We start from the raw sequence: 23,398 nt of genomic DNA, 5'->3' as shown, positions 1-23,398 counted from the left end.
GAGTGACAAATCCCAGTCTCGATTCGTGCCAACCCAACAAACACTTTCGGAGATACCTGTAGTGCACCTTTATAGCCACCCAGTTACGTTGTGACGTTTGGTACACCCAAAGCATTCCTACGGTATTCGGGAGTTGCACAATCTCATGGTCTAAGGAAATGATACTTGACATTAGAAAAGCTCTAGCAAACGAACTACACGATCTTGTGCTATGCTTAGGATTGGGTCTTGTCCATCACATCATTCTCCTAATGATGTGATCCCGTTATCAATGACATCCAATGTCCATGGCCAGGAAACCATAACCATCTATTGATCAACGAGCTAGTCAACTAGAGGCTTACTAGGGACATGTTGTGGTCTATGTATTCACACATGTATTACGGTTTCCAGTTAATACAATTATAGCATGAACAATAGACAATTATCGAGAACAAGGAAATATAATAATAACCATTTTATTATTGCCTCTAGGGCATATTTCCAACAGTCTCCCACTTGCACTAGAGTCAATAATCTAGTTCACATCACCATGTGATTAACACTCAAAGTTCACATCGCCATGTGACTAATACCCAAGAGTTTACTAGAGTCAATAATCTAGTTCACATCACCATGTGGTTAACACTCAATGAGTTCTAGGGTTTGATCATGTTATGCTTACGAGAGAGGTTTTAGTCAATGGGTCTGAACCTTTCAGATCCGTGTGTGCTTTACAAATCTCTATGTCATCTTGTAGATGTACCTACCACGCGCTACTTGGAGCTATTCCAAATAACTGCTCTACTATACGAATCCGGTTTACTACTCAGAGTCATCCGGATTAGTGTCAAAGTTTGCATCGATGTAACCCTTTACGACGAACTCTTTTACCACCTCCATAATCGAGAAAATTCCTTAGTCCACTAGATACTAAGGATAAGTTCGACCGCTGTCATGTGATCCATTCCTGGATCACTCTTGTACCCCTTGACTAACTCATGGCAAGGCACACTTCAGGTGCGGTACACAGCATAGCATACTGCAGAGCCTACGTCTAAAGCATAGGGGACGACCTTCATCCTTTCTCTCTCTTCTGCCGTGGTCAGGTCTTGAGTCTTACTCAATACTCACACCTTATAACACAACCAAGAACTCCTTCTTTGCTGATCTATTTTGAACTCCTTCAAAATCTTGTCACGGTATGTATTCATTTGAAAGTACTATTAAGCGGTTTTTGATCTATCCTTATAGATCTTGATGCTCAATGTTCAAGTAGCTTAATCCAGGTTTTCCATTGAAAAACACTTTTCAAATAATCCTGTATGCTTTCCAGAAATTCTACATCATTTCTGATCAACAATATGTTAACAACATATACTCATCAGAAATTTTATAGTGCTCCCACTCACTTCTTTGGAAATACAAGTTTCTCATAAACTTTGTAAAAACCCAAAATCTTTGATCATCTCATCAAAGCGTACATTCCAACTCCGAGATGCTTACTCCAGTCCTTAGAAGGATTGCTGGAGCTTTGCATACTTGTTAGCATCTTTCAGGATTGATAAAAACCTTCTGGTTGTATCACATAGAACCTTTCCTCAAGAAAATCGTCGAGGAAACAATGTTTTTGACATCCTATCGGCAAGATTTCATAAATAATGCAGTAACTGCTAATATAATTCCAACAGACTCTTAGCATCGCTACGAGTGAGAAAGACTCATCGCAGTCAACTCCTTGAACTTGTCGGAAAACATCTTAACGACAAGTCGAGCTTTCTTAATGGTGACACTTACCATCATTGTCCGTCTTCCTTTTAAAATCCATCTGCACCCAACAGCCTTACAACCATCAAGTAGTTCTTCCAAAGTCTACACTTTGTTTTTATACATGGATCCTCTCTCGGATTTTATAGCCTCGAGCCATTCGTCGGAATCCGGGCCCACCATCGCTTCTCCATAGCTTGTAGGTTCATTGTTGTCTAGCAACATGACTTCCAAGAACGGATTACGTACCACTATGAAGTAGTACGCATCCTTGTCGTCCTACGAGGTTTGGTAGTGACTTGATCCGAAGTTTCATGATCACTATCATAAGCTTCCACTTCAATTGGTGTAGGTGCCACAGGAACAACTTCCTGTGCCCTGCTACACACTAGTTGAAGTCATGGTTCAATAACCTCATCAAGTCTCCACCATCCTCCCACTCAATTCTTTCGAGAGAAACTTTTCCTCGAGAAAGGAACCGTTTCTAGAAACAATCACTTTGCTTCCGGATATGAAATAGGAGGTATACCCAACTGTTTTGGGTATTCTATGAAGATGCATTTATTCGCTTTGGGTTCGAGCTTATCAGCCTGAAACTTTTCCACATAAGCGTCGCAGCCCCAAACTTTTAAGAAACGACATCTTAGGTTTCTCTAAACCATAGTTCATACGGTGTCGTCTCAACGGAATTGCGTGGTGCCCTATTTAAAGTGAATGCGGTTGTCTCTAATGCCTAACCCATAAACGATAGTGTAATTCGATAAGAGACATCATGGTATGCACTATATCCAATAGGGTGCAGTTATGATGTTCGGACACACCATCACACTATAGTGTTCCAGGCGGTATTAGTCGTGAAACAATTTCCACAATTTCTTAATTGTGTGCCAAACTCGTAACTCAGATATTCATCTCTATGATCATATCATAGACATTTTTATCCTCTTGTCACGACGATCTTCAACTTCACTCTGAAATTACTTGAACCTTTCAATAATTCAGACTTGTGTTTCATCAAGTAAATATACTTAGCATCTACTCAAATCATTTGTGAAGTAAGAACATAACGATATCCACTGCATGCCTCAGCACTCATTGGGCTACACACATCAAAATGTATTACTTTCAACAAGTTGCTTTCTTGTTCCATCTTACTGAAAACGAGGCCTTTCAGTCATCTTGCCCATGTGGTATGATTTGCATGTCTCAAGTGATTCAAAATCAAGTGAGTCCAAACGATCCATCTGTATGGACTTTCTTCATGCATATATACTAATAGACATGGTTCGCATGTCTCAATCTTTTCAAAAACGAGTGAGTCCAAAGATCCATCAACATGGAGCTTCTTCATGCGTTTTATACCAATATGACTCAAGTGGCAGTGCCACAAGTATGTGGTACTATCATTACTATTTTATATCTTTTGGCATGAACATGTGTATCACTACGACCGAGATTCAATAAACCATTCATTTTAGGTGCAAGACCATTGAAGGTATTATTCAAATAGACAGAGTAACCATTATTCTCCTTAAATGAATAACCGTATTGCGATAAACATAATCCAATCATGTCTATGCTCAACGCAAACACCAAATAACAATTATTTAGGTTTAACACCAATCTCGATGGTAGAGGGAGCATGTGATGCTTGATCACATCAACCTTGGAAACACTTCCAACACATATCGTCATCTCACCTTTAGCCAGTCTCCGTTTATTCCGTAGCCTTTTATTTCGAGTTACCAACACTTAGCAACCGAACCGGTATCTAATACCCTGGTGCTACTAGGAGTACTAGTAAAGTACACATTAATATAATGTATATCCAATATACTTCTGTCGACCTTGCCTACCTTCTCATCTACCAAGTATCTAGGGTAGTTCTGCTTCAGTGACCGTTCCCCTCATTACAGAAGCACTTAGTCTCGGGTTTGGGTTCAACCTTGGGTTTCTTCACTAGAGCAGCAACTGATTTGCCGTTTGATGAAGTATCCCTTCTTTCCCTTGCCCTTCTTGAAACTAGTGGTTTTACTAACCATCAACAATTAATGCCCCTACTTGATTTCTACTTTCGTGGTGTCAAACATCGCGAATAGCTCAAGGATCATCATACCTATCCCTGATTTGTTATAGTTCATCACGAAGCTCTAGTAGCTTGGTGGCAGTGACTTTGGAGAACCATCACTATCTCATCTGGAAGATTAACTCCCACTCGATTCAAGCGATTGTAGTACTCAGACAATCTAAGCACATGCTCAACGGTTGAGCTTTTCTCCCTTATTTTGCAGGCTTAAGAAACTTGTCAGAGGTCTCATACCTCTTGACGTGGGCACGAGCCTAAAATCCCAATTTCAGCTCTTGGAACATCTCATATGTTCCGCGACGTTTCAAAAACGTCTTTGGCGCCTCAATTCTAAACCGTTTTAACATTACTCACTGAACTATCACGTAGTCATCAAAACGTGTATGTCAGATGTTCGCAACATCTACAAACGACGCTCAAGGTTCAGCACACCGAGCGGTGCATTAAGGACATAAGCCTTCTGTGCAGCAATGAGGACAATCCTCAGTTTACGGACCCAGTCCGCATAATTGCTACTATCAACTTTCAACTAAAATTTTCTCTAGGAACATATCTTAAACAGTAGAACTAAAGCGTAAGCTACGACATAATTTGCAAAGACCTTCTGACTATGTTCATGATAATTAAGTTCATCTAATCAAATTATTTAATGAACTCCCACTCAGATAGACATCCCTCTAGTCATCTAAGTGATACATGATCCGAGTCAACTAGGCCGTGTCCGATCATCACGTGAGACGGACTAGTCATCATTGGTGAACATCTCCATGTTGATCGTATCTACTATACGAATCATGTTCGACCTTTCGGTCTCTTGTGTTCTGAGGCCATGTCTGTACATGCTAGGCTCGTCAAGTCAACCTAAGTGTTTCGCATGTGTAAATCTGGCTTACACCCGTTGTATGCGAACGTTAGAATCTATCACACCCGATCATCACGTGGTGCTTCGAAACAACGAACTTTCGCAATGGTGCACAGTTAGGGGGAACACATCTCTTGAAATTTTAGTGAGGGATCATCTTATTTATGTTACCGTCGTTCTAAGCAAATAAGATGTAAACATGACAAACATCACATGCAAATCATAAAGTGACATGATATGGCCAATATCATCTTGCGCCTTTTGATCTCCATCTTCGAGGCGCGACATGATCACCTTCGTCACCGGCATGACACCATGATCTCCATCATCGTGTCTTCATGAAGTTGTCTCGCCAACTATTACTTCTACTACTATGGCTAACGGTTAGCAATAAAGTAAAGTAATTACATGGCGTTTTTCATTGACACGCAGGTCATACAATAAATTAAGACAACTCCTATGGCTCCTGCCGGTTGTCATACTCATCGACATGCAAGTCGTGATTCCTATTACAAGAACATGATCAATCTCATACATCACATATATCATTCATCACATCCTTTTGGCCATATCACATCACATAGCAAACCCTGCAAAAACAAGTTAGACGTCCTCTAATTGTTGTTGCATGTTTTACGTGGCTGCTATGGGTTTCTAGCAAGAATGTTTCTTACCTATGCAAAAGCCACAACGGTGATATGACAATTGCTATTTACCCTTCATAAGGACCCTCTTCATCGAATCCGATCCGACTAAAGTGGGAGAGACAGACACCCGCTAGCCACCTTATGCGTCAAGTGCATGTCAGTCAGTGGACCTGTCTCACGTAAGAGTACGTGTAAGGTCGGTCCGGGCCGCTTCATCCCACAATGCCGCCGAATCAAGATAAGACTAGTAACGGTAAGCAAATTGAACAAATCATCGCCCACAACTACTTTGTGTTCTACTCGTGCATAGAATCTACGCATAGACCTGGCTCATGATGCCACTATTGGGGAACGTAGCAATAATTCAAAATTTTCTACGCATCACCAAAATCAATCTATGGAGTCATCTAGCAACGAGAGAGAGGAGTGCATCTACATACCCTTGTAGATCGCGAGCGGAAGCGTTCAAGAGAACAGGGTTGATGGAGTCGTACTCGTCGTGATCCAAATCACCGATGATCCTAGCGCCGACCGGACGGCACCTCCGCGTTCAACACACGTACGGAGCAGCGACGTCTCCTCCTTCTTGATCCAGCAAGGGGGAGGAGAGATTGATGGAGATCCAGCAGCACGACGGCGTGGTGGTGGAAGCAGCGGGAATCCAACAGGGCTTCGCCAAGCGCTGCGGGAGGAGGGAGATGTGTCACGGGAGGGAGAGGGAGGCGCCAGGGCTTGGGTATTGCTGCCCTCCCTCCCCCCTCTTTTATATAGGACCCCTGGGGGGGCGCCGGCCCTAGGAGATCCATTCTCCAAGGGGGGCGGCGGCCAAGGGGTGGCTTGCCCCCCAAGCCAAGTGGGGCGCCCCCACGCCTAGGGTTTCCAACCCTAGGCGCAGGGGGAGGCCCAAAGGGGGGCGCACCAGCCCACCAGGGGCTGGTTCCCCTCCCACTTCAGCCCATGGGGCCCTCTAGGATAGGTGGCCCCACCCGGTGGACTCCCGGGACCCTTCCGGTGGTCCCGTACAATACCGGTGACTCCCGAAACTTTCCCGGTGGACGAAACTGGACTTCCTATATACAATTCTTCACCTCCGGACCATTCCGGAACTCCTCATGACGTCCGGGATCTCATCCGGGACTCCGAACAACTTTCGGGTTACCGCATACTAATATCTCTATAACCCTAGCGTCACCGAACCTTAAGTGTGTAGACCCTACGGGTTCGGGAGACATGCAGACATGACCGAGACGACTCTCCGGTCAATAACCAACAGCGGGATCTGGATACCCATGTTGGCTCCCACATGCTCCTCGATGATCTCATCGGATGAACCATGATGTCGAGGATTCAATCAATCCCGTATACAATTCCCTTTGTCAATCGGTACGTTACTTGCCTGAGATTCGATCGTCGGTATCCCAATACCTTGTTCAATCTCATTACCGACAAGTCACTTTACTCGTTCCGTAACGCATGATCCCGTGGCTAACTCCTTAGTCACATTGAGCTCATTATGATGATGCATTACCGAGTGGGCCCAGAGATACCTCTCCGTCATACGGAGTGACAAATCCCAGTCTCGATTCATGCCAACCCAACAGACACTTTCGGAGATACCTGTAGTGCACCTTTATAGCCACCCAGTTACGTTGTGACGTTTGGTACACCCAAAGCATTCCTACGGTATCCAGGAGTTGCACAATCTCATGGTCTAAGGAAATGATACTTGACATTAGAAAAGCTCTAACAAACGAACTACACGATCTTGTGCTATGCTTAGGATTGGGTCTTGTCCATCACATCATTCTCCTAATGATGTGATCCCGTTATCAATGACATCCAATGTCCATGGTCAGGAAACCATAACCATCTATTGATCAACGAGCTAGTCAACTAGAGGCTTACTAGGGACATGTTGTGGTCTATGTATTCACACATGTATTACGGTTTCCAGTTAATACAATTATAGCATGAACAATAGACAATTATCGAGAACAAGGAAATATAATAATAACCATTTTATTATTGCCTCTAAGGCATATTTCCAACACCTATCGCCGTGTCGGTCGTCTGCATCAGAGCGGGGGCGTCCTCACTGCCGCACTACGTGGCCAAGCTATGGGCGAACGGCCCGCCGGGGGAGCCCAAAGGCACGACCGACGCCGTCAAAGTGGAAATGGAGGTGACAAGCAGCAAGGATCCCGGCGACGGCGACGTGCAGGAGCTGACCTACTTGACAGTTCCGCCCAAGCTGCTGGCCGGGGCTAAGCTTGTGTCCCTCCACATTCAGATTGACAAGCTCACGTCCTAAATGTTTCTACAGTGCCTTCTGTTTATCTTAGTAATATGCTAATATAGGGATTACCTTGGTCTACTTTAGCTTAAGAATTGGTGGGTTTTGGTGGCGATGCAGCAATTACTTCGACATCAGATCAGTAATTTCCAACAGTCGAACGGATATTTTGTGTCTGTTGGATATAAAGTTCCTTTGGGTAAGAAGTACTACTTGTCATCAAAATGGATAAAAGGAGATGTATGTAGACGTATTTTAGTTCTAGATACGTCCCTTTTTATCCATTTTGATGACAAGCACTCCCTCCGTTCCACAATACATGCCTTCCATTTGTCAAAATATAGATGTATCTAGACATGTTTTAGTATATAGGTACATACATGATAGAGCCAATCGGATGGATGAGAACACTACAATTCGTAGCTACAGATGCGTGTGTGACTCCCAGATGCAGAGGCCGGGGGTCATCATCCTCCTTTTCGAGAAAAAACAGACGCGTGTGTGAGAGGACGAGTGCGTGCGTGAACCTCTTCTCTTCCTGTATAACGTACTACTAAACTCAGAGTACAAGTTTTTGTGGGTGGCACGATGGTGCGTGCGAGAAGTCCCGAGAGAAAGGTTTAATGCGTCTGAAAAAAGACTAGCCTAGAGCTCGCCACACGGCTATTCCTGTCGAACTTCCCATTAACCGTAAGATATGTATACGACGGTGCCACTTATTGCATGTACATAGCAGTACTCCCGCCTTTCCGGTTTATAGGGCTTAATTCAAAAATCTCACCAACCAAGATGGTGAGTGGTGCAATATTTTTTGTAGTTTGCAAAAGCACCTAATTAATGCCCTTGTTTTTCTAAAAAAATTATGTTTATCAATGCATTAATTGCAATGCATGCATGCATAAAGTACATGCATTGGTCAATTTTCTCTTAATACTTGCATGCAATGATTTAATGCACCTTGGATTCTGAACATGTGTTGGGGAACAACCAAATTGAGCCTTATAAAATGGAAAAACTAAAATTTTGAGATAAGCCCTATAAAACCGGAAAGGAGGGAGTAGAAAAAGAAGTACTCCATCCGGGAATAGTGCCGCACTTCGAAACTAGAACCGTCAATAAATTTTGAGCTTGCGTCTCGTCACATTCCAAATTACTCCACGCTATATTGAATTGCAAACCTGCTCACACCGATCACAACCTAAACGGTTTCCCACTTAGGAGCGTATTAGTACCACGCTATATTGAATTGCAAACCTGTTCACACCGATCACAACCTAAACGGTTTCCCACTTAGGAGCGTATTAGTACTCGGTTATAAATACTAGTATGCCAAGATGACTGCACATTCCTCCTCAACTCCTCATCCACAAAAACAAACAAGTCATTCAGCATCCTTCCCTTGCGTCTGCCATGGCCAGCGTGAGTTCTGGGTCGAGAGATTGCCACCAGGGAGAGGCGAGCATGGAAGCGGAAGCACGAGAGATGTCCCGCCTCGCTGCGAGAGCAGCCGACATGTCCCGCCATGCGGAAGTAGCAGCACAGAGGTCCCGCCGCGCCGCTGAAGCAGCACAGAGGTCCCGCCGCGCCGTCGATGGAGCAGACTGGTCCGGCCGTGGCACGGAAGCAGCAGAGATGTCCCGCCGCGCCACGAATGTAGCAGAGATGTCCCGCGGCGCCGCGGCGGCCTGGGAAAATTTCTCGCGGGCAGGCGACGACTGTTACAGGCGCATGCATGCGATCGTCCATAGCCAGATGGATCAGATCTCCGGCTGGGCGAGGTTGCAGGATGACATGAAAGCCTCGTTTGAATAGGCTACCGGCGTCATCCGGCAACTAAGGGAGGGCAATGAGAGGCTCCGGGCCGAGCGCGACCTGCTGAGGGAGAAGATCGTCCGAAGTGCAGACCAACAGGAGGAGACCAGTGCCTTGTTGAAGAGGACCGGCGTCATCGTCAAGAAACTTATGGACGAGAATGACATGCTCCGCAATGAGCACCAAAGGCTGGTGGAGGAATCCGTGGATGTTCTCAAGCAGTGTCTTGAGGACACGAAAGAGCTCATCGCCGCTCGCCGCGGAGACTAGTTCCCGCGGCCTGCAGCAACACATCAAGAAAGTAGAGATCAGCGAGCTAGATCCTTGTCTTCCTTCTTCTTTTTCCCTTGTGTATTTCGGGCGTAGCCGCATGTGGCTTTTTTAATTATCTTTCTAATTATGTAAGACAATTAATCGTCCTTATCTTTCTGTGGAAGATCAATGTTGCGAGGCTGGAATGAAGAAAACTCTTGCTGTGGCGACCCTGGCGTTGCTGTTCTTCTAGTTGCTGCTGGGCTTCCTTCAGTTTCCTGGTTTCTTTTGATGTAATAATCGGTTTAGGATGTGGATTGTGTCGTCGGTTGTGAAATGTTGGGTTCTAGCGCGGATGTTTGGCCTTTGTTGGCCTCTTGGGATGTTGCGATTTCAATCTGGTAGCTTTTAGTCCTTCGTGTTAGGCTGGAGTTGTGCTGAACTTCTTGTGAATTGTGGTGGTTTTCAGTAATGAAAATCGGAAGGGGCAAGCCCTTCTTTGATAAAAAAAATTATTCGTCCTTATATATTCATCAGTCTTGCTATAAGTCGCAGTAGATGCTATATAGGTCTGTCGGATCTTACATCAAGATCCGTGCTTTCAGATTTTCTTTTTTCTCTCTTAAATCTCAGTCGAGTGAGACATAGCCACGCCATTAAACAGAGGCTCAGGCGCCATTAATGGAGACCTTGGGAGAGAGGTGGACGGCAGATGGAGGTCAAAGGGCTCTCCTCCCGATAAGCACGCGCAGGGGTCTGATCGCACGCCTCTTATACTCAAATAGCTACCCTGCATGGCGCCTCCTAGCTAATAAAAAATGGGGACGCGTGGCGGCACGTAAATGGTACTAGTAAGTAGAACGCCCACGGTTTCAATAATACTTGTGTTTCCGATTGTAACGTGACAACACTTGTTCCAAAATGACTTTGTTGATTGTTAATGTGTGCGCCTTCGCAAATCGGACTGCAAATTTACCACAGCATGTTGGTGCCATGTCATGGCACCGAGATAAGTTTCATTATTTTCATGCGTGTTTTGGATTTACAGGAATTAAAAAACTAAGTTTCTCAATGTTTCCAACCCAGCCACGACGCCCAGAATTTTGAATTTCATTCCCATTTCTTGCATGGAACCTAGAAATTTACCCGAGGACACACATGTGATTTTTCAACCAACTTTGGTGCACTGGAACATGTGCTTGTATTTCAAATTTGAATTATGCACACAAAGGTGACACGTTCCCTCCCAGAACCACGAGCCTTCTTGAGGGAAGCTCCAATTTGCAAGAAGCTTATACCAAAATTTGTTCCTATTCGGCCAATTCTTTTACCACGGCATGGTACTACCATGACATGACACCATGCCAAGTTTCATGATTTTAAAACCAAGTTTCTCAATGTTCTCGACCGAGCCACGATGCCCAGATGTTTGAATTTTATTCTCATTTTTTGCATGGGACCTACTCCCTCCTTCCATCTATATAGGGCCTAATGTGTTTTGCAAGATAGCCTTTGACTATTGACAAGATTAATAGAACATGAGATGTATACTATGGAAATTATATTATTGGAAGCTCCTTTGACATACAAATTTGAAGGTATGCTTTGTGTAAGTTGCATGTCATATATTATTGCTCTAACGTTTGGTCAAAGTTGGCCTCGAAAAACGCATTAGGACCTATATAGATGGAAGGAGGGAGTAGAAATTCACCCGAGGACACAAATGTGATTTTTCAACCAACTTTGGTGCACGGGAGCATGTGCTTGTAGTTCAAATTTGTATTATGCACATTAAATGACCAAAAACTCAATTAATGTGTAAATAAGGCCAAACGAAGTCGGAATAATTCCAAAATTTAACAGGGCACTCATGTAGTTCTATGTTGCCTTTGTAAATAAACTCAAGGGGACAACGTATATCGTTTCGCACTCAAAGGTGGCACGTTCCCTCTCAGAACCACGAGCCTTCTTGAGAGAAGCTTCGGTTTGCAAGAAGCTTATACCAAAATCTGTTCCTATTCGGCCATTTTTTTACCACAACATGGTAGTACCATGACATGACATCCATGCCAAGTTTCATGATTTTCAGACGTGTTTTGGATTTACAAGAATTTTAAAACCAAGTTTCTCAATGTTCTCGGCCGAGCCACGATGCCCAGATGTTTGAATTTTATTCTCATTTCTTGCATGGGACCTAGAAATTCACCCGAGGACACAAATGTGATTTTTCAACCAACTTTGGTGCACGAGAGCATGTGCTTGTAGTTCAAATTTGACTTATGCACATTAAATGACCAGAAACTCAATTAATGTATAAAAAATGACAAACGAACCCGGAATAATTCCAAAATTTAATAGGGCACTAATGTAGTTCTATGTTACCTTTGTTAACAAACTCAAGGGGGGGGCAGCGTATATCGTTTCACACTCAAAGGTGGCACGTTCCCTCTTAGAACCATGAGCTTCCAAATCGGCCCAATTTTTTACCACAACATGTTAGTGCCATGACATGACACCATGCCAAGTTTCATGATTTCCAGGCGAGTTTTGGATTTACATGAATTTAAAATCAAAGTTTCTCGATGTGATGTTTGAATTTCATTCTCATTTCTTCCATGGGACCTAGAAATTCAACCAAGGACACACATGTGATTTTTCAACCCACTTTGGTGCACCGGAGCATGTGCATGCAATTCATATTTAGATTATGCACATTAAAAGTCCAGAAACTCAATTAATGTATAAAAAGGCCAAATGAACCCGAAATAATTCCAAAATTTAACAGGGCACTCATATAGTTCTATGTTGCCTCTGTAAATAAAATCAGGGGGGAGGCAGCGTATATCGTTTCGCACACAAAGGTGACACGTTCCCTCTCGGAACCACGAGGCTTGTTGAGAGAATCTCCGGTTTTGCAAGAGGCTTATACCAAAACTTGTCCCAATTCAGCCAAAAATTATACGTATGAAAACAGGGTTTAGATTATCCCAAACATCTCGCTACCTAGACCAATAATGTACTATGATTTGAATTCAACATAAAATGGGTACAAATATTTGAATTGGAGAGCGTATGGTACATGTAGTTCATAGTGAAATATGATTACTGCTATATGTATGTTTTTGTTATCAAGATAATATTTAAATTATTGTATAACTTGACAACAATCGTATTCAAATAAGGAAAATTGATTCAAATTTAGTCCATATGGTAGACGATAATATATATGTTCACATGGTGGAGTAAAATGTTCATATATGATGGAAGATCAAAATGTACGACTACATCAATTATAAACCGCAAGGTCACCTAACGATATATTCGAATTCAACATAACGTGGATTCAAAAATTGAAATTCGAGATCATGGCATCTGTAATCATATAAAAAGGGACATTACTCTTTCTTTGGTGGGAATTGATTTGTTTTTTGTTGTTGTTGAGGGAAGTGCGAATCGATTTGGTACTATGCAGGGTAATCTTGTTCTCCCGATTTTTTTTACATTTTTCTTGTAGTTTTTTCAATGGCATCTATAGCAATATAGTAAAAGGGAACATGACTCTCTTGTGTCTTGTATGAATGGTTTTTTTTTCACGTTAAGTTTGTTCTGCCGAACAAGGAATCTGCACCTTGTTATCCCGAAATTTTCAAGCTCGAGTATCTTTTGTCTCACCTGCTTTGAAACTCCCGCTTCTTCAACCCGCGCCGCGGCTTGTTATCCCGAAATTTGGACGCGCGCGAGAACTCCCTCCTCATCCGAAATCGCTCCCACAGCCCAGACACGCGAAATCCCCCTTCTACCCCTCAGCCGGAAATGAAGCTCCACGTCGCGGTGTCAAAACCGGTGGGGGTACGCTGGTAACTTACCCTACATTTCGGACAAGCGCATCCCTAAGCTTGGATCCCCCCTCCCCCTTCACCCCCCATTCGTACACCGAGGCCGCCAAAACCCGCGAAACCCCACGCTCCTCTGTCGGCCTCCCGACCGCCGCCCAGCCGGAGACTCTTCCCCGACTACGTCGTCCACCGCAACAGCTCGCCGTCCCTCATCCACCGCACCGGATGAGGATCCGTTGTCGATCTCATCGTCCCGCCGAATCAGCCGCCCCGTCCTCCACCTCCAAGGAGCTGCCCCGATGTTCGCCTCGTCTATCGCGCCACCTCAATCCCCATAGCGCCGTCTTGACCTGCCCCACCAGAACCGCAACACCCTCACCAATTCCTCCGATGAAGCCGAGGCCAACTCGGCGCCACCAAGGAGGTTCTGCACTCACCGCTGCATTTTATCTTTTATTCGATCTCACGGGGCTGCCGGTGCTCGATACCGAGCAGACATGGCGTGTCTCCATCGACGGCGCCGTCGCCGGCCACATCATCCACGGCATCTCTCCCCCATGTCGTTGCTTCCTCGGCGGCGACTTCCACAACGGCATTAGCTGCAGCTGCTCCGGCTCTCGCCGCGGCTCTGTTCTTGCTGTCGGTCGCGCTGCTGCACTGCTCCTGCTTTTCGTTCGTGCTGCTGCTCTGCTCTTGCTCTCGCTTGCGCTACTGCTGCTGCTGCACGACCTCCGGCAGCTACAGGAGTTGCTGCTTTAGCACTCGCTCGCAGTGCTACTGCACGACTTGCTCTCTGCTAGTGCGTTCCCTGCTCGAGCGTCTGCTGATTTAGATCACTGCTTCTCTGCTACTAGTGCTCGAACGCCCTAAACATCTATTGCAATGCTCTATTACTAGTTCAATCAGTTTCGACAGTAAAATTCAGTTTTGACTGTGAAGTTCATTTTCTTCAGTTAAGTTCAGAGTGAATATTACTTACAGCATCTGTCGGAGCGGCCGTGGCGCGGCTGATGCGTTTTACATCTAGCACTTTTTGGTGATGTATTTTACATCATCTATTGCAGATGATATTAGGGTCCCACTTCAGATTAACGTTGTCTGTCTTGTCATGCTTCAGCCTCGTCACCGTACACCTTAGCGGAGCTGCTCCAACGATGGAACCGTCCATCACAGCGGAGCAGTACCCTCGGCGCCGTTTCCAGAGGCCTCGGATCTTCTTCCCCGCCTCCGACAGTCACACCAGCATCATCACCATCCTCCACGTCCAACCCAATGATGCTGAGGTCCACAAGGCTATGCCAAAGAGGTTGTACACTCGTCGCATCACTTTCTTTCTCCATTCCTCTGTTCTTCCAATTCATGTGAGCCAAACACCCAGGTTGACTGAAATCCTATGTTTCCAAATGCTCTGTTTTGCACGTGCATTCCTATCCTATTCCTGTGTTTTTCCTGTCCCTCCGTTTATAGAATCCTCCAATTCTAAGGAGCCCTTACAGATTTACTTCATTTTCAGATAGGCGTCAAAGAAAACTCTGTGTGTTATGTCCTGCTCCTTCCGTGCCGTCATCCACCCCACCTGAGGTGCAGCATCGACAGAAGCGTTCACTGCAGCAGAGATCCCCCCTGCAGACTTCCTTTCGCCGCCTCAGATCATCTTCCCCGTTGCCGGCAGCCACGCTAACTGCATTACCATCATCGACTGAGCAGATGAACCTGAGGACTACACAGTTCCGGAAGAGAGGTCGCAGTCTTTCGTGTTTGCTTACGTTATACATCGGTTATTATTACCTGCTACTTTATCGTTCAATCTTGAGTTTTGAATTGCCCATGGGTCTCATATCGAGCCAGCAACGAATAGTATCTATCTACTATCTGGTTCATCTGGGGTCTTCTATGTGGTTCATGTTGGGTGGGCAACAAACAATAGATGATCCATTGTCTATCTTTTTAAACTGAAGCTATAATCTACCTGCTATCATTAGTTTTGGATCCATCCACTCGTTTGCTACCATCAGTCTCGATTTTTGCCTGCACCCCTTAGGCCTTACAAAATCTAACTATTTTTTATTATGCATGTCAGATATAAAAACACAATCGTACTGAACATGTAGAGAAAAAGAGAAGACTGCTGCGTGCGAATATAATGTCATGCAGACGCCGCTCCTTGGTGGGCGAAGTGCCCCACCCTCCTGCATTTCCAGATTGTATTCCAGAGGAAGATAACTGTTCAGATGGAGATTCAGAAGGAGCCGACCACGCCTGTTTACCACCTGAGGTGTTTGCTCTAACCTGGCATGCTGATGTTGGTCATATCATGCATATGGCGCCTTGCATTGCTTACATTATACATCTTATATGTCATTAGCTTAGTTTAGATTTGCTTTGTGTGAATGCCACCTGTTTGGTTTCTATATCATACTCCCACCATTCCTAAATATTTGTCTTTTTAGAGATTTCAACAAGTGACTACATACGAAACAAAATGAGTGAATCTACACTCTAAAATATGTCTATATACATCCGTATGTTGTAGTCCATTTGAAATCTCTAAAAAGACAAATATTTAGGAACGGAGGGAGTATATGGGAATTATGCAATGCCATCTTCTTTAGCCAGGCATCATATACGTGAATCATGCAATGCCATCCTGTTTAGCCAGTCATCGTATATGTGAATTGTATTGTGCCATATTTTTTCCATAATGTATTCCATTTGTCAACAATGTTTATACATTCATCTACTCTTCCTGTGCATCAGCCATTTGAGTCGGTCATGGGAAAATCTGGAGTGAAAACAAGGTCTTCTGAGCAGTCAGTGCTACCTGTCGATGCAGATTTCTTGCTGGTTACAGATAGCTCTTCAAAGGAGGATTCAGATTGAGATGACCGGTCGTATTCCCCCCCCCCCCCCCGAGGTGCATGCTCTAACTTGGCTGGGTTATATTGCTCATATCATGCATATGGTGTCTTGCATTGCCATACCATCTGCTTAGATTAGACATGCTTTGTGTGAATGCCTCCTGTTTGCTTTCTATATCAGATATGTGAATTATGCAATGCCATGTTTTTCAGCCAGTTATCATATATGTGAATTATGCACCGCCATGGAGCTAGGCATCATATATGTGAATTATCTCATGCCATCTTTTTTTTCATTACGTATTCCATTTGTCGACAATCTGTGTATATTGAACTACTCTTCATGTGTATCAGCCATTTGAGCCGGTTATGGAAAAATCTGGGTGAAAACAAGGTCTTCAGAGCAGGCAATGGTACCTGTTGAAGCATATATCTCGATGGTTATAGGAAGCACCTTAGAGGAGGATTCAGAGACAGATGACCAGTCCTATATCCCACCAGAGGTGTATGCTCTAAGTTGCAATGTTTATATTTCTCATATGATGCATATGGTGTCTTGCATTGCTTAGTTTAGACATCATATGCACAATATTGAATTCTATCTGCTTAGTTTAGAGATCATACATGCGAGTGCCAGCTGCTTAGTATATGAATCAATTATGTCAATTATATCATGCCATCCTGTATACTTACACAACATGTATGTGAATTATTTCATCCCAACCTATTTTAGAAAGACATCATATAGTTTTTTCATGTCATCCTGTTTAGGTACTCATCATATGTTGAATTATGCCATTATATCCCGTTAAGTTATCCATCATATATCTGAAACTGTGTCATGCTATCCTGTTTAGTTAGGCATCATATATGTGAAATTGTGTCATGCTGTCCTGTTTGGTTAGACAACATATATGTGAATTACCACATCTGTCTATCATACAATGTCTGTACGTTCAATTTCTTTTCTTGTTTATCAACCATTTGAATTAGAGGGGGTGATGGCAATATCTAAGGGAGCAAAAACCCGTTCTTCACAAAAGACAGTGCTACCCGTCGATGCAGATAGAACCATGGTTGTACTGGCCCACAAACTAGCCCCACCACACATAATCGAGACTCTTCCAGATTGCACACTTACACCGTTGGGCAGAGAACCAGCTACAACCCATCTAACCGCAACCCCAGCGGATAGTAACCCACTTATAGTTGACAAAGCACCATGTCCACCACAGAGTACCCCCACACGAGCAGTTTGTAAAGCTACTGCAGTGCCCAAAGCACGAAGACCACCACAGCTAACCCAAACTCCATGTTTAAAGCAGAAGAGAAACTGTTCTTAGGTCAGATTCCGTAGCTATGGTCCATACTCCTTTGTTGTTGCATCACTGTATTTACTCATACCAACTACTTTCGAATTTGAAGGATCCAATTGAAACTCCAATGGCGCAATAGGTATGTTTTAAACCCATTTCTTTAACTGGATTGCTATTCTAACTTCTTGCTCTATGTTGATTTCAGTTTAAGTTGTATAAACAATTATGTTCTCATGTGATGCACATTACAAGTGCTGCCAATGCTGTGTAGTTTCTCACACTTATATTCTGTCTATGCTGCTGTGTCTTAAAAATATATGAGTTGAACTGTGTCTCTATCTTGATTAGGGAACATAAACTAGAATGATATGGACAATACAGTGACCATAGTACATAGATATATGTTTGTTTCATGCTGTTATCCTGTCCACCTTACTACTGAACCGGTTTACCAAAATGAGTTTCGTATACTACAAGCTAAACCTGTGATGTGTCTGCTTGTTTCTCTTGTAGTATGCAAACAGAATATTGGAGAAGAGCACCCCACTATGCAATGGTAGAGAAAGTAATGCAGATAAGGTTCAAGATAGTGAGATAACCCTGTTGGTCTCCAAGAAAGGTGATAAAAACGATCTTGTAGACAGTGAGAAAACCCCACAGTCCTGCGTTGATGTAGTGTTCGAGTTACTGGCCAGTACCGCTGGCACAAGCTCTTCGAACTCGCTGCCTGAATCACTTCGGCTTCTTCAGTCTCAGCTACAAGCTGAAAGGCATCAGTCAGCTGTGCTGCGGCAAGAAGCCGAAAGACTGAGGAAGTCCCTGCAGAATTCAGATGCGTACTTTCTTGTGCAACAGCAAGCGATGGAGGATTTAAGCGCTAAACAAGAGAAAGTTAATAAGCTTGCTAAGCATCTTGCCAGCATTATGGGTACCCAGGATATTGTTTCTTGAACTCTTCTGAAGTGGTTTCAGTTCTGGACTTGTTTTGCTACGGCGTTTATATGTTGCTTTGTTCCCTATATTTGCACTGGTGGCGAACTTTGATGCCCAGTGGATGTAATATGTGTAATAGCCTTGATAGCCTAGCATAAGTTGCTTGCTTATTTATTTCCTTGTTGTCTTGTTTATTTGTTTGCTTGTAGTCAGTGCAGTTCTTTTTCTGCGGTTTGCTAGTGGCTGCAATAACCTATTTTTTAAAACTAGGCCACAATAACCATGGGCTAATATTTACTATAGTGACACTGGGCCTCCTACGGGCCGTAGAAACAGTGGGCCTTCTACGGGCCGTAGAAACAGTAGGCCTTCTACGGGCCGTAGAAACAATGGGCCTTCTACGGTCCGTAGAAACAATGGGCCTTCTACGGGCCATATCATCAATGGGCCTTATACGGGCCGTATGATCGATTGGCCAAACATGGGCCAATAACAGGCCGCATTATGGCCGTAAACGGGCTAGAGTTGGAATCGTCCGTTCATGGGCCGACCATAACGGGCCATCGTTAATAGGCCGTATTTGATGACGCTATGAAAACGGCCCAATGTATTAACGGACCACAAACGGGCCGATTGTAACCACGGGCTGAATTTGGCCCACAAGCAGAAAATGACAGTAACGGGCCGTAAGTAAACGAATGCTGGAAATGAGCCCAAGAATAAATGGGCTCTGAGAAGGCCGAAAGATAACATGGGCTAGAAACGGCCCAACGGAATAACGGGCCGTTATTGGGTATAAAGTGATACACTGTTCATTACGGGCCAGTTTCACCACGGGTCGTTAATGGGTGTAAAGTGATACACTGTTCATTACGGGCCAGTTTCACCACGGGCTGTTAATACGCCAAGAGTTACGTAGGGCCTCATATGGGCCGAAAGACGTCATGGGCCATACATGGGCCAGAAGTGAAAACGGGCTGGAATCATATTGGATGGTCCAGATGATGCTACTGGGCCTAATTCGGATAGGGCGTAACGGGCCTTGGGTTAGCGGGCTGTAAATGGGCTATATGCGAACAGGCCGTTAACAGGCTTTCCATGGGCCGGCCCGCCACCTTTTGACCAAGTCAAACGGGCCGGCCTTTTCACAAAAATGGCCCTCTGTTGGGCCGTGCCACGTGTCGACGTATCATAGGCGCCTTCTGTCCAATGAGTGGATGACATCTGTCCCAACGATGAGCCGACACGTGTTTCCTCCAGCCAATGATGATTTTACATGTGGAAAATCCCCATTGGTCGGGGCTGTTAACGGGTTATCGGATCCAAAACCCGACCCGATAGCTTAACGGCGTTCCGTTACGGTGGACGCCACGTGTCGGTCACCCTTGACGAAAGCACTTCTGTGACACGCGATTTATCGTCATGGAAGTGCACACTTCCGTGATGATAATTTTGGTAATGTCATGGAACACTTCTACGACAGCACAGGTATGACTATCTTGATTCTGTCATAAAATCGTCATGGATGTACATGCATGACAAAAAACGCGACCTACTGTGACAAACACGTATCATCACGGAAGTGTATTTTTTTTGTAGTGCTAGGGGAAGGCATTGGAAAGTAATAAGTAGATGATGGGTTGCTAGAGTGACAGAAGATTAAACTGCTTCGTAAGGGCTGATTTGGATCCACATGTTTCATGCTATGGTTAGATTTATCTTAATTCTTCTTTCGTAGTTGTGGATGCTTGCGAGAGGGGTTAATCATAAGTGGGAGGCTTGTCCAAGTAAGGATAACACCCAAGCACTGGTCCGCCCACATATCAAATTATCAAAGTGGCGAACGCGAATCATATGAGCATGATGAAAACTAACTTGACAACAATTCTCATGTGTCCTCGGGAGCGCTTTGCTTTATATAGGAGTTCGTCCAGGCTTGTCCTTTCCTATAAAAAAGGATTGAGCCACCTTGCTGCACCTTAGTTACTTTTGTTACTTGTTACCCGTTACGAATTATCTTATCACACAACTATCTGTTACCGATAATTTCAGTGCTTGCAGAGAATACCTTGATGATAACCGCTTGTCATTTTCTTCTGCTCCTCGTTGGGTTCGACACTCTTACTTATCGAAAGGACTACGATAGATCCCCTATACTTGTGGGTCATCAAGACTGTTTTCTGGCACCGTTGCCGGGGAGTGAAGCGCCTTTTGTGAGTGGAATTTGGTAAGGAAACATTTATATTACGTGCTGAAATTTACTATCACTCGTCACTATGGAAAATAATCCTTTGAGGGGCTTGTTCGGGGTATCTTCACCTCGACCGGTAGAGCAAAGAGTTGCTCCTCAACCTACCGAACCTATTGAAAATATTTATTATGAAATTCCATTGGATATGATAGAGAAACTGCTAGCTAATCCTTATGCAGGAGATGGAACATTACATCCTAATATGCATCTAATCTATGTGGATGAAGTTTGTGGATTATTTAAGCTAGCAGGTTTGCCCGAGGATGATGTCAAGAAGAAGGTCTTCCCTTTATCTTTGAAGGGAAAGGCATTGACATGGCACTACTACAGGATGCTGCTAACGCATCACTACGATCAGAGACCCTTCGACGAAACTGTGTGCGATGCAATAATCTCAAACGATGGTGTAACAGAACCGTCAAAAAAGTGCAAAACGTTTGCAATGGCGGAGCCATCAAACACGGTTCAGATTTTAGTTGTGTGTGCGATGCAGGGCATACGGTTGATCCAAACAAACTGTTTGCGGTTAGATAGAACATCAGAAACGGGCAGCCATATCAATGTGTGTGTGATATACTGCATACAGTTCGCTCCGATGAATTGTTTGCTATTTGGGAAAGCAACAGAAACGGTAAGCCAGATCAAGGTGTGTGTGATATACGACATACGGTTCAGTCGAATGAACTGTTTTTGATTAGGGAAGAGAACATAAAAGGTTCAACTGAACAAGATGTGTGTGATATGCGGCAAAAAGGCCTCGAGGTTAATTCGAGAACAAGTACACAGAGGTTAATTTGACATACATGACTTATAAGTTTCACAGAAATCATATCACTTTTTTTGGAAAACATTTAATTGCGTTGAATGTATATAGTGTTCCGTCCTATTAGTTGAATTAACCTCGAGGCCCATGTTTTGGAAACATATCATAAAGTAACGGGATAGACCTTCATTCAAGCCAATCAACATGTGTTCAAAAAACAAAAATTATTAAAAAGTAACGAGATAGACCTTCTTCAAGCCAATCAACATGTGTACAAAAAATAAAAAATGTTAAAAATTACAAAACAAGGACCTCGAGGTTAATTCAACAAATATGATGGAGCACTATATACATTCAGCGCTCTTAAATGTTTACAGTGACCCATCACATCAGTTAATTTAACATCGAGGCCACTTCCCATCCGGTCACCCATCTGATAACTACTCAAGCCTTAGCACAGTTAACTTGGGAGTTCTGTTAGATGAGCTATCGGTAGGGAAGCTGGTCCTTGCTGCTGTAGGATCCATCTTTGCATACTTTATTGGGCACTCGGATGACCAATTGTTGCCGCCCAATGGTCAATTCCACTTCCCCCGCATGGCAGTTTTTGCAGCAGGTAACTGCATCGTCGCGCCGCGCCCGACGCAACCGCATTGATACGTCCATTTTGCATCATGTTTCCTTACTGTTATTTATAATGTTTTTTCCATAATAATGCTTTTTGGAGTAATTCTAAAGCCTTTTTTCTCATAATTTACAAGGAACACACCAAGAGGGAGAATTCCGGCAGCTGGAAATCTGGACCTGGAAAAGCTACGTCAGGCCACCAATTCTGCACAACTCCAAATCAGCTGAAACTTTACGAAGATTTTTTATGGATTATTTGAGAAATATTGGAGCCAATAAACACCAGAGGGGGGCCACCAGGTGGGCACAACCCACCTGAACGTGCTAGGCCCCCCAGGCGCTCCCTGGTGGGTTGTGGCCTCCTCGGCCCACCTCTGGTGCCCATCTTCTGGTATATAAGTCATTTTGACCTAGAAAAATAAATAAGGAGGAGACTTTCGGGAACTTGGGCAGGAGCACTTTTGCCCTCCGGCGGAGCGATTCCGCCGGGGGAACTTTCCTCCCGGAGGGGGAAATCATCGTCATCATCATCACCAACAACTCTCCCATCTTGGGGAGGGAAATATCCATCAACATATTCAACAGCACCATCTCCTCTCAAACCCTAGTTCATCTCTTGTGTTCAATCTTGTTACCGGAACTATAGATTGGTGCTTGTGGGTGACTAGTAGTGTTGATTACATCTTGTAGTTGATTACTATATGGTTTATTTGGTGGAAGATTATATGTTCAGATCCATTATACTATTTAATACTCCTCTGATCTTGAGCATGATTATTATTTGTGAGTAGTTACTTTTGTTCTTGAGGTCGCGGGAGAAATCATGTTGCAAGTAATCATGTGAACTTGATATGTGTTCGATAATTTGATAGTATGTATGTTGTTATTCCCTTAGTGGTGTCATGTGAACGTCGACTACATGACACTTCACCATATTTGGGCCTAAGGGAATGCATTGTGGAGTAGCAATTAGATGGTGGGTTGCGAGAGTGACAGAAGCTTAAACCCTAGTTTATGCGCTATTCCGTAAGGGGCCGATTGGATCCCAAAGTTTAATGCTATGGTTAGAATTTATTATTTATCTCGTAGTTGCGGATGCTTGCGGGAGGGTTAATC

This window comes from Aegilops tauschii, chromosome 5 (assembly GCF_002575655.3).
Source record: "Aegilops tauschii subsp. strangulata cultivar AL8/78 chromosome 5, Aet v6.0, whole genome shotgun sequence".
NCBI lineage: Eukaryota > Viridiplantae > Streptophyta > Magnoliopsida > Poales > Poaceae > Aegilops > Aegilops tauschii.
Note: the sequence above shows the minus strand (reverse complement) of the source record.